The sequence below is a fragment of the Cupressus sempervirens genome, chromosome 4, assembly GCF_028749045.1.
Source record: "Cupressus sempervirens isolate cs-2001-9-10 chromosome 4, ASM2874904v1, whole genome shotgun sequence".
Taxonomy (NCBI): domain Eukaryota; kingdom Viridiplantae; phylum Streptophyta; class Pinopsida; order Cupressales; family Cupressaceae; genus Cupressus; species Cupressus sempervirens.
Genome location: NC_143121.1, coordinates 560,239,331 through 560,252,735, shown reverse-complemented (window position 1 = coordinate 560,252,735; position 13,405 = coordinate 560,239,331). Strand labels below are relative to the sequence as shown.

General features: G+C 33.4%; 1 long non-coding RNA gene across 1 annotated transcript; it reads left to right on the top strand.

Annotated features, from left to right (window-relative positions):
- Window positions 1-722: 722 nt before the first annotated feature.
- LOC149562424 (uncharacterized) lies at window positions 723-5,353 on the top strand. The gene is made up of 4 exons (XR_016363500.1): window positions 723-4,679; window positions 4,767-4,820; window positions 4,931-4,966; window positions 5,088-5,353. It is a non-coding gene; the product is annotated as an uncharacterized LOC149562424 (long non-coding RNA).
- The last annotated feature ends 8,052 nt before the right edge of the window (window positions 5,354-13,405 follow it).

The window sequence follows — 13,405 nt, the reverse complement described above, 5'->3', positions numbered from 1 at the left end:
AGGTTTCCCCTTGATTGCTTGAGAACTCCTTTTTTTTCATTCATATAGGTGCTTAACATGCTTTGTATATCTGATATATCTCCTCATAGGTCACAAATATCCCTCTTAACCTCTTCCTTGAACTTACTTATTTCCTCATTGGGATTACTATCTTATGTTGTTTCCCAATCCTGATCGAAGGATTTCCCTAGTGTGGTAGCATTCTTTATGCCTCTTGTTGGAGGCCCCGTCATGATGGAAACCAATATTTTTGAAATAAATCACACAAATGAAATGTAAATTCTTAGATTTTTTAATTTATTTTTTACTGTAACTTATTAGGACCAAGATACCCTTAGAAAAAATCCAACAAATTAGCAAATTTATTGCCTTGAGAGAGAATTCTCCTAATTTTGTAATAACTTTCTTATTTTTTCTTCATTTTCTCCAAGCTTTGAAATGTAGGCTCCTCTACTATGTTATAGGATGTGATAGATATGTAGATCTCAAAATTTTTTGTAAAAATAGTAATTCTGCAATAATTTGCTCAAATTTGCTCCAATTCCAATGAATTTTGGACTATATCTTGTTTAATATGGTCTTCAAAAACCCTTTAAAAATCTTTGAAATTTTTTCTAAGATTTAAAAGTTATGCTCTTCCCAAAATTTCTCCAATGTTGAGAAAAAATCTTGCCTTTACGGTGCCAAGATCATGCTTTGATACCACTTGTAATGATATAAATTGCACAATAGAAAAAATAATATAAAATATTATATAAATAATTGTAAATAATTGAGAATGATAGGCCACTTCAAGGAGGCAACCTCCAAATATCTCCAATGAGAACACACTTCACAATAAGATGTTGAAATAAGACTCACAACCTCCTATACATTCCTAATTATGGTTAGGTTGAATAGAAAAACTCTACATAACACCTAGGCTGACCTACCTAACTAAATAATAATATAATAATGATAACATGACTTAATTAAGGACTAAGATAGCCACAAGTTGACTATTCATAACCCTATATATGCCAATATTAAGGGCATAGTAGCCTAGGTGAGAGACACTCTCTGTAGTAGTAGTAGTAGAGAATGATGGTTTATCCATCATGAATCATTAGACAAAATTCAGACCCAATTGAATTCTTGGAGCAAGATATGCTTTTGTAAAGAAGGGATAGCCAGAGGACCTTCTTCAATGACTTTTAGGGAACTTGGTAATATTGGCTTAGAGGGAGTGGACCATGATGCTACCACCTAAGTCATGATAGATGCACTCTCTGAGCTTGAGATTCCTCTTATTAGCAAGAAAATAGAGAATATGTTTTCATTGACTATCAAGGATTATATTGATTTGGAGGGAGAAGATCATGTCTTCTCTATTGACAAGGAAACTATACCAATCAAGAAGTAGATATACAATACATGGTTGTGAAATCCTTCATGTTTTGCTTGGAACCAACAAGATAGCAAAGAAAATAACCTTACTATAGTCTTGTGACCCAACTATAGACTAGCTTTATGATGTACTAACATAGGAGATAATTATTTCATACCCTTGAATAATGTTAATTAGTTCATGCTATAACATTGGGATGACAAATCTTGTATGCTTCTATGATTAACATTTTCCTTAGTGTTATGAAGCCGAATTTAAGATGGAAATCAAATTTAGAGGGAGTTTGATAATCTATTAAAGTAAACCATGGACGAGAAGGTCAAGAGGTTAATGCATGTACTTGGAGCTTCAAATAGAAGCCACATTATCATAAATTTTTGGTGTCACCAAGCTTGGGGATAAATCCAAAGCTTATTAAATTCACTCATGTTACTATGGAATTAGACAAGTAAATTTGTGTATGAAAAATAACTACCATGAATAATGTAGTGATCAAAACATAGGGAGTTGTTAGAAGACCTAGCAAGTGGATCTTTGATGACTTTGATCATAGTGATTCAGAGGAAGTAAATCGTAAAGATGGTTTGTAGACAAGGTACAATATCACTGAAGAATAAGTGGATGATATTCTCGCCAGGTCTCCTACCAAAATCATTTTTGTGTCTTTTGAGAATAGCTTGGAAATTGTAGAGAATGAAGCTAAGACTGGATAAAGAAATATGACATATCATTTAAGGCTGGATGATAAGGTGATATGTTGATTCAAATTCTTTATGTTGAGGACCTTCTAATTACAAGAGAAGGCCATCCCATTAATTAGTGTAAGAAATAATTGACTTTTGAATTGGACATGAAGGACTTAGGGATTCTTCATTACTTCATTGGATTGGAAGTTCGTCAGTAGTCTGGGAATATCTTCCTACATCAAAAGAAGTATATTGTCGATATTTTGAAAAGATTTGGAATGTGGAACTATCGACCTATCTCAACACTTATAGAAACCAACACACACAAGTTAAAGGAAGCAAGTGTTGAATCTAGACTAGTTGATCCCACTTTATACAAACATATAATTGGTTCTTTGATGTATCTTGTGAATACTCAAGCTCATATCTACTATGCTATGAATGCATTAAGTCAGTTCATGTGTAAGCCTCGTGAAATACATATTGTTGCTTTGAAGCATATATTAAGGTACCTTCAAGGCACTATTGGGTATGACCATAAATATGAGAATACCATCTTAGAGTTGCATGGATATATTGATTTTGATTCGGCTAGATGTGTAAAGGATCAGAAGAGCACATCAGGATGTTGTTTCAGCTTAGGGTCATCTATGATCTCGTGGAACTATAGAAAGAAAGCTTCAGTTACTCAGAGTTCTACTAAGGCAAAGTATATAACAAAAACAATAGAAGATGGAGAAATATTATGGCTTCAAAAATTTCTTTCTAGTTCATTCTGTGAGCCTTTGAAACCTACTACTATTCACTATGATAACCAAAGTTGTATCAAGTTATCTGTAAATTTAGTATTTCATGATAGATGCAAGCATATAGAAATTCATTACCACTATGTAAGAGACATGGTGGAAGGAAGATCTATTCGGTTGGAAAGTATTAATACATGTAGGGCGAATGTACCAAGTTGTGGTGCCAAAAAGATGACACACAACTCACATTTCAAAATTTCTAAAAACACATGCACTTTTTTTTAAAAACTCTATAAATGAACTGCAAACATGTGGCCCATTTCATTTTCCCTTATTTCTTTGTGCTAGTTTCTTCTTTCCCCTCAATAGCACACATGTAGTTTGTGAAATTTGAAGAATTTTCTCTCTCCTCCTCAAAATGATTCCTCATCGTCAGAGATCAAGATCGGGATTGTCAAGTATGTTTTCTAGCCTTCTTTTTGCATTGTTTTGTATTTTTTAAAGTTTTTCTTCAAATTTTTTTATTTATTTAAAATGCAATTGGTTTCTTATTAGGAAATGTGAATAATCAACCACCAAATCCCTAGCTTGATCAATAAAATCAAAATGAAAATCCCCCACATGATCAAGATCAAAATCAAAACCCTCCACAAGAAGAGCAAGAAATTTTGCAACCTCCACTGATTGAAAGCCTCCTCCTAGCACCCAAGACAATATAATGAATGAAATAGAAAGAAGAAAAAATGAATTAGCATCCATGATTGGTAGGTTGAAAGCTTGTGGGAAAACTAATCCTATGAGAGCACAATTAGCATCGACACTTGAGTCCATTATGAGCCATGTAGCTTCTGTTAGTGGTGAGTTGGATATTTGGCGTGTTAAGAGAGAAGAAAAAAGAAGATATTATGCAAACAAATATCTCATAAAGATATAAGAAAAAAAACATAGAAAAATGTAGCATATTGTGAATTGTTTAAAATTCTTAGAGAACAAGACAATGTTAAACATACAACTAAAAGGTTCCCAATCCATTGGTGCATACATGATGATATTAGAAATAACTTTGGGATAGATGGTGGATGGTTTTTGATGCCCCTCCCTAAAATAATCACGAGATTCCAATGTATTTCTTAAAGAAATTGTATTGTGAATTTATCCTTGGGGAGATTCCCAACTATTTTGATATGCTAGATTCTCATGGTAGAGGTGGGGGGTCATCATTTGAGAGGACGAGGGCACATTGTGACCATAATGCAATTAGGGCACCTATTGTCAAGTCATAGGGTGAGCCTGTGATTATTCTCATAGTTGTGAAGGAACATGTAGAGACCAACACTCTAGGTACTATCAATGCTTTGACACAGACCCTCATTCATTGCGACAATCCATTAGTTGAGGAGGAGCCTTCTTTGCATCGTGGTCACATGTGCATATCATGTGGATCCTTATGCATATTGGGCAGTCATGTTGGAGACACTATGGATGCTGGGCTAGTCATCGATGAGTTCCTGAGTGACACATTTGACATTGACACATAGGTAAATTATTATTATAGTAAACTAATTTGATCACATTTCGTATGTATAGTGAATGATTAATTAATTAGCATGCCTTGACATTGTTCAAAATTTAGGGTAAGAGTGTTGATGACCCTAATACAGATTCCTTGGCCCCATTTTACCTCCCATCAACAAGTTGAGAGGCATGTATCGATTTAATCATTTTAATTAATACATATATTTATTAAGTAATCATATGAAGGATTGACAAATTTTTTTTATTCATGTGCATTATTCCTCTATTGGACCATTGACATTCACAAGGGACTCTAAGCCTATGCATGATACGAGCTTCATAGAGGTACATTTGCTTAATGTTTCATGTTACATATAAATTTTATTATATGATTTGTAGTTTTTGACATCTGAGACTCCTCATCTTCTCTAGTCCATCAATCGTGGAGTTGCTGCCATGATGGCTAGTTTAGAGCCATTGACTGAGGTATGAAAGAGTTTTTAGAAATTTAGTTGTTATTTATAATAGTTAGTATTGAAATTTCAAATGGTATTTATAAGTATGATCGAGTGATTATATTGATTGAATTGTTGTAGGGCCTTGTTACTCTCAATCGTCCACGAGCCTTTGAGGTGGATGTACATAGTGACTATTTGATGGCAATAAGAAAATAATAAATTTTGTATGTGCATATTTTTTATTTCAATGTATAATAACTATTGATTCATTTATAACTTTTTGTATCAACTCTAGTTAGAGAGGAGCCTAAACAAGAAGATGAGCAAGCATGTGAGGAAGACCCCATCATCCCCAATATCTCGCTCCACACAATGACCAAAGACCTTTAGGGATTTGTTTCCTTCCCCTTGTGGGAAGGAGAAGATATAGGGATAGACACAAATGTATAGGCATTAGTGGACATATATTTTGGATTTTATGTTAGTGGACATATTTGACACACATTTGATGTATATATGCCATTTTATATTTGATGTATGAAATATATTTGATGCATGACATTATTAGACTTATGACATTATTCTTTATAATAATATATATATATATATATATATATATATATATATATATATATATATATATATATATATATATATATATATATATTCTTGTATTACATTATTGGTTATCATAAAAAATGTCTTTTTTTTCTTGTTTATGTTTTAAGTATTTCATGTATTTCATTTTAATGTAATTTGCATCCAAAATGATGCAGAGTGCTCACACCAAACGCTGGTGAATTTTCAACAATAACACTTTTAAGGAAAACTACCTTTCCCACCTTCCTAAGTGTCTTCAAAGACTCTTTCCAACTTGGTTACAACACTAAACAAACTTCTACTCAACTTCACAAAACTACTTGATTACTTTCTCTATTCAAGACTTAGGAAGCAATAAGGGAAAAATGAGAATATTTGAGAAATGGATCCTAATAAACTTGTTTCTTCAAAATAACACCTTAGACACCTCAAGGAACACCTAATGATGAGGTTTCCACAACTAGTTTACTCTCCTAACATGTATTTTGCAAAATTTCTCTCAATAGGCCTAATTGCCCTTGTAGACCTTTTGGTGGTTTTGGGACAACAATTTTTTTCTTCTCCACTAAACTTGGCAAAAAAAAAAGTATCTGGATACCCTTTTTGAAGTTACAAAAAACCCAAAAGCTTGAACTCCCCAACCTACTCCAACACTCCTTAACCTACACAAGCCTCATAGGCCCAATTGGCCAAATCAAGCCTATAACACTTGGAATGTGCAAGAATGGGTTCTTAGAAAGAAAATGCTCTAAATTTCTTGAAACTTAATCAACTAACCTAAAACAAAATTAACTTTAATCTAGAAAAAATTTGTGTTCAAAACATCCAACTGGATTTGGCCTCCCAATCTATACAACTCCGTACAACAGGCAATTTCTAATAAAATCAATATATTTGGTATTTAAAATTTGTTGAACATACACCTTATGCCTCCTCTAACTTCATAGATATTATTTTCATCATTTGATATCCATTCCAACCAATTACCATTTGGTTTGATTGGTTACAAGGTTAGTTTCAATGTTTTCCAAAAAATTGTTAAAAAGTTGTCAGCAACTTTTATTGGAAAATGCAATTTTTGCACTAAATCTTCCTAGAACTTAACCAAGTAATTTTTGGTAACACATAGGACCTATATAAGGTGTAATGACTCTCAAAAAACTTCTTAAGTCAACTTATTAAAAAAAACAACAAAAAAAAAAAAATCCTTAGGACTAAGGCAACTTGGGTTTATAGGTGACCTCAAGTTCCTTGACCTTACAAACAAGGATTTCCTTATTACCATAACAAAATAAAATATTTAAAATGAGGTGTATGATCAACCGTTTACCTTCTGTCATGAGTCTCCATCATTAGATGAGATGACATATATAGTTGCCACCTAGGTGCCCTGCACCACAAGTTTTAGCATCACCCGAGATGGGGCTGCAAAATCAAAACAAAATCCAATCTTCAAAAAGAGAGAGAGGTTATTGTAGGTGTTAGAAACACAATCTTATAGAACTCAAAATTGCATTCATACCTCACACAAGCTCCAAGATATGCCTCGTCAAAGATCATTTCCTTATGGCATTTAGTGACTCTTAGGGTCAATTCAATTTGACGTGCTTGAGAACATTCAAGAGCTCAACAAGATGGGACAAGCTTGGAACTAGGGTTTACATGGCCACTTGGAGCTAACAAAATAGACATTTTGATCCCCTTTTTCACAGTTAGAGAGATTCACTAGTTGGCAACTTTGTACTGGCAAACGCTACAAGTTTCAACATCACTCGAGATGGGGCCATAAAATCAAAATGGAATCCAATCTCCAAAAAGAGGGAGCATTTATTATAGGTGTCAGTGACATGATCCTATAGCACCTAAAATTAAATCCATACCTCACACAAGGTCTGAGATATGCCTCGTCAAAGATTGTTGTCCTATGACATTTAGTGACTCTTAGGGTCAATTTGGTTTGGCATTCCCAAGAATTCTTGAGTAGTCAATGGGATGGGATGAGCTTGGAACTAGGGTTTACTCAACCACCTAGAGCTAATAGAACATACAATTCGATTCCACGATGAATGGTTAGAGAGATTTACTAGTTGGCAACTTTGTAGGTGTTGGAAACATGATCTTGTAGCACTCAAAATTGCATCCATACCTTGCATGAACTTTGAGATATGTCCTATCAAAGATTTTTGCCCTATGGCATTTAGTGACTCTTAGGGTCAATTTGGTTCGGCATGCCCAAGAATGTTCAATCAATCAATAGGATGAGAAGATTTTGGGACTAGGGTTTTCCCATCCACCTAGAGCTAACAAAATAGATAGTTCAATCTTATGAAAAATAATTAGAGAGATTCGCCAGTTGGTGACTTTGTACTAGCCAACACTACAAGTTTTAGCATCACCTGAGATGGGACTGTAAAATCAAAATGAGATCCAATATTCAAAAAGAGAGAGAGGTTATTTTAGGTGTTGACAATATGATCCTATAACACCCAAAATTTCATCCATACCTTGCATGAGCTCCAAAATGTGCCCTGTCAAAGATCATTTCCCTATGACATTTAATGACTCGTAGGGTCAATTCAATTCAACATACTTGAGAACATTTAAATGATCAACAAGATAGGAGGATCTTGGGACTAGGGTTTACCAAACCACCTAGAGCTAATAGAATAGATAGTTAGATCCCACGACAAATGTTTAGAGAGATTCACCAATTGATGACTTTGTATTGGCCAACACTACAAGTTTTAGCATCACCTAAGATGGGGCCGCAAAATCAAAACAAAATCATAATTATGAAGGGTTTTTTTTTTAGGTTGATAATGAAAGTGGTTGGAATCCAAATGCATGCTTCCAAGATGCCCTACAATTTATAGTTGGAATGCTTTATTGCTGATAATTGTTAATGATAGTAATTGTTAGAATGCATTTGTAGGTGTCTACAACATGATCCTGTAGCACCCAAAATTGCATACATACCTTGCACGAGCTCTGAGATATGCCCCATCAAAGATCGTTGCCCTATGACATTTAATGACTCTTAGGGTCAATTTGGTTTGGCATGCCTAAGAACATTTGAGTAGTCAATGGGACATGATAAGATTGGGACTAGGGTTTACTCAACCACCTAGAGATAATGGAATAGACACTTTGATTTCACGACAAATGGTTAGAGAGATTCACTAGTTGACAATTTTGTACTAGCCAACACTACAAGTTTTAGCATCACCTAAGATGGAGCTGCAAAATCTAAATGAAATTCAATCTCCAACAAGATATAGAGAGATTATTGTAGATGTCATAAGCACAATCCTGTAGCACCCAAAAGTGCATCCATACCTTGCACAAGCTCTGAGATATGCTTTGTCAAAGATCGGTGCCCTATGGCATTTAATGACTTTTAGGGTCGATTCAATTCGACATGCCCAAGAATGTTTGAGCAGTCAATGGGATGGGATGAGATTGGAAATAGGGTTTACCCAACTACCTGAAGCTAATGGAGCAAAAAATTTGATCCCACGATGAACGGTGAGAGAGATATGAACAAGATATGTATGCCTAGGCCACTTTGAGCAAGATATGAATAAAAGTTGCTAATTAGGCAAAATTGGGTCTTTTAGAGTTCTTGTTCAAGATAGACTAGGATTAGGTATTTTTAGTTGTTTTTAAATTATTTTTAACCTTTTCCAATTCCTAGAAGTGAAATCTAGTGAACTTTGCAAAAGTTGCACTTTTTGTGCAAAATCGCAAAAGTTGCACTTTTTGTGCAAAATTGCAAAAGTTGTAAAAGTTGCTAAAAAATGCAACTTGGTTGGAAAGGAGTGTGAAATCTGACTAAAAACCTTATAACCTTCCAAAATATGTTTCCCATAATCATATATCTAAGCATGGGTAGTTAGAAACCTCCATTTGCAACTTTTTGCAAAAATTGCAAAAGTTGCTCAAACAACATTTTGAGCAACTTTGCAACTTTTGAGCAATTTTTACACTTTACATATTTTGATCAAATGGGTCCATATAAGACTATTCTATAACCTTAATTAATATTCTTAGGACTTATTAGGTAACCAAATACCTTAGTTTTCCCTCCCTAACAACTTTTAACCTATTGAGCAACTTTTGGCTCATTGAGCAACTTTTGACCAACCTAGGAATTTGAGTGCTTCCCCACACTGCAAACCTTCTAACCTTCCAAAATATGGTTCTCCACACTCAAATAACTAACCATGAATAGTTACAACTTCCCAAACTATCATTTATAACTTTTTGCAAAAATTGCAAAAGTTGTTGAAGCAATTTGAGCAACTTTGCAACTTTTGAACAATTTTTGCTCTTTAAATCTTTTGATCAAATGGGTCCATCTAGGACCATTCTAGGACCCTAGTTAGGATTCCTAGGACCTATTAGGTAACCAAATACCTTAGTTTCATAAACCTAACAATAATTTACCTTAGTATTTCATGCTTTTATAATTGTATTCAAGCAAATGAACCAATTGGATCTACTCTACGTTTCAATGTCTCAAGTATTGTCTCATGGTCTGACTCGTGAACCTTCCAAAGAGTCTTATTATGTGGTTTTCCACTATATTTTATCAAGTGGACATTTGACCCGACAACAAGGTTTGAATAATGAAGAATCTTCCTATTTGTTTGTCAATCCTCGAATAACCACACGTTAGGGTTCTTCATAGAATATCATCTAAGTCATGTGCCAGTTACAACCACTGCACCTATATGGTACTCAACTGAGTAATCCATTTTTTTTTGGCCTAGACACAATGACACAAATAATAATATGTCCCTTCTTCACTGTCTTTAGGTGTAGTGCAATAACAACAAAAACATGGCCTACAATAATAAATGTACAAAATATGGTCATTAATTCAACAAATACTTAGGTAAAAGTTATAAAGTTACACACACACACAAACACACATATATATATAACCAGGTTGCACTAGATCAACAAAGTCAATGGATGAATCCATCTCTAGCATTTTTAGTTCTTGTGGGGAATAATAGGTGTCAATTGGGTCCAAAACCTATATATCCCATTTGTCCACCCTTTCAATCAACTCACACTCATCCAAATTTTCCTCTGCATATGATGGACAATAGAATATCATTTTTTAATGTGTGGATACTCCATAAACCCACATTAGAGCTTCTAAAAGAGTGCAACTCACTTGATCTTGTTAGTGTGCAATAATTCTCATATGGTGGAATGTTAGTATTATCTATCAACCAAAAAAATATATAAACCGTAGACTCACCTTCTTTACATGGGCTCATTGTAGCATTACACCATTGGATGATGGATTTTGCATTTTTTAATGTTGCTCTATGTTTGTACTTTAGTTATTCATTAGCTAAGGCTCTTTTGATGCATGTGCCTACACCATGTGCTCTCCCTTTCCATGATCAGCCTCTGTGAAATTCTACATATATTGAATTCTAGACAACTTGTGCATCTTTCTCAACCAACAGAACATCTATACATTCTTGAATTGAGATGCACAATTGTTTGACCAAATAATGTGCTGGCAATATGGTATGCTCTTATTAGCAAAATCTCATAAAATAATTGACAACAACCATGTACAAACTCCATAGAATGTGATTGATCATCGCTGATGTAAAAATGGTACTCCCTCAATATCTTCCTGTCATCCTATGTACTTGTAGGTGAATGCATGAATGTTATGTGAACAAATATGGAAACCTGTTGAGAAGTATAATACTTTGTTGGCACTTCATTTTTTGGTTTTAGTGTATAGTTCTTTGCGAAGTCTACAACTGTAAAATGGTATCCAGTAGAAATGTATCCTTGCACAACTTGAATTGCAAATCTAGGCATTGAGCTCTATGTGTATGCCTTGCATACTCATAAATAATCTTTTTACAAAAAATATCCATGAACTCATATACTAGAATCTTTTCAATGACTAAATCACATCTTTTAGCCTGTTTCCCATATTATAGAGCATATGTCACTATCTTATATTTTCTGTAATCTACTATTTTATTTTCAATTGCATGTGTACTATCCATATGTTCACAAGTTGATAAAAGTTATAGAGTACCACAAAATAAGCATGTACCATCGAAGTATGACGTTTTATAAAATTTTTGAACGTCCCCTATTTCACATAAAATGTTGGATATGAATTCCCTTGAAGCTCATTCATGCCACAATCTTGCAAAACAAATTTAGAATGCAAAAACACACATATATGCCTAAAAAAATCAAAATGGTTAGAAAGTTCAATACGTATCCTACAAAAACAAGTTGTGCATGTGTGATTTATCTTCACATAAAAAAGTTTAACCATCTCAAAAAATCTTTGACTTATTCGAATTTGAGGATACATACCAATAAATTTTGCAAAAAATTGTGTCTGAGTTGAGTCCAAAAATTGTTACACATGTGGATCATGATTTGGGCTAACAATCCTCCTTCTTACAACATCTCTTTGATTAGGGGAAATATCTGTGTTATTTATCCAAAAATTTTCAATCAATAATTTCAAAGCTTCACTAATTTCTTTAACCTTTTGTAGTAGTCTATCACTAAATGTTCATAACTCATTTTTTTTGGATCTTCTGATCTCTCATGCCTTACCATGGCTCTTCTTAGAGTACCTTTACCAATTTTCAATGTTTTGCCTATCTTTCTCATGAGTGAAGTTTTGTTCATTTTGGTAATTACTATTGTTGATGTAAGTACGTGTCTTGTGATATTACTATCTTTGGTGTGTGATTTAGAACCCACTTAGTCATATGCACTCATTAGATTCTTTATAATACTTTTTCATATGAATTGTCCATTGTTCTTAGCTCAAGAATCTTCACGAGAAGCCTAAATTTTAAATTCTTCATCATCCCAAAAAATAATTTACATTGACTTATACTATTTAATTCTTCAAATAATAATCTCCACATATGATTAATTTTTCTTTGACAAGTACATTTGCTAATTTTGACAAGCATTGATTTCAAAATGTTAGTATCAATATCAATCAAATATTTTGGTCTTCTAAAATGAATTCTAGAAGGTGTTATAATATCTTCCATCCCCTTAACATTTTGAACATTAACATAAGATTAAGTATTTTGTGTACCTTGAACCAAAGATGATGTGCCTTAGTAATAAGATGCAAAAGATGGAATATCACCTACTTGATATGTTGATGTTGTGCCTTCAACATGACATGATGGAGTGTGTACATTGTCAGATGTATAAATTAGTGTCTCTTCAATATGAGATGATGTTATGACTCCAACATTAGAAGATGGTGTAGCTTCGCAATTCAATTGTCTTTTATAGTGTAAGGGTGTGATTCATTCTCTTTGTCTTTGCAATTCTTCCTCTTTGTTTCTTTGTATCAGTGGTTCTTGTTCCTTTTCGAAAGACAATTCTTCATTATTGCATTGCAATTTTCTTTGTTCACATAGTAGTTTCATTTTACTTCTTTAATGCTAAATCTCTCTCCCTCTCTTCAGTTGCTTGAGTTATTTGTTTCTTCCTTGGCATGATGATGATTTCTATATGTTAAATTATTCAAACATCTGAATTACTTACAATTTGTAAATTATAAATCATTCAAATACATATATAAATTACAATTATTTAAATGAATACACAATATATATTAAACAACTTGTCAAATTTCTAACCATTTCCAAATAACAATTCATTCAAACATACAAATTTCAATGAATTCATTATATATAAAACAATTGTCAAATTATAATGAAATTTGTCTATATAGTAACAAAGAATATTTAAAAAGGACCAGACTAACCTTTTCTATAGAAAGGATGTTTAAAAAGCCTTCAAATAGTGCATCCAATAATTGAATTTGGTGTTTGCTAGCTTCCAATAGTATGAAAGAATGTTCAAAAAGCCTTCAAATAGTGTATCCAATGATTGAATTTGGTGTTTTCTAGCTTCCAATGGCATGAAAGAATGTTCAAAAAGCTTTCAAATAGTGTATCCAATGATCAAATTTGG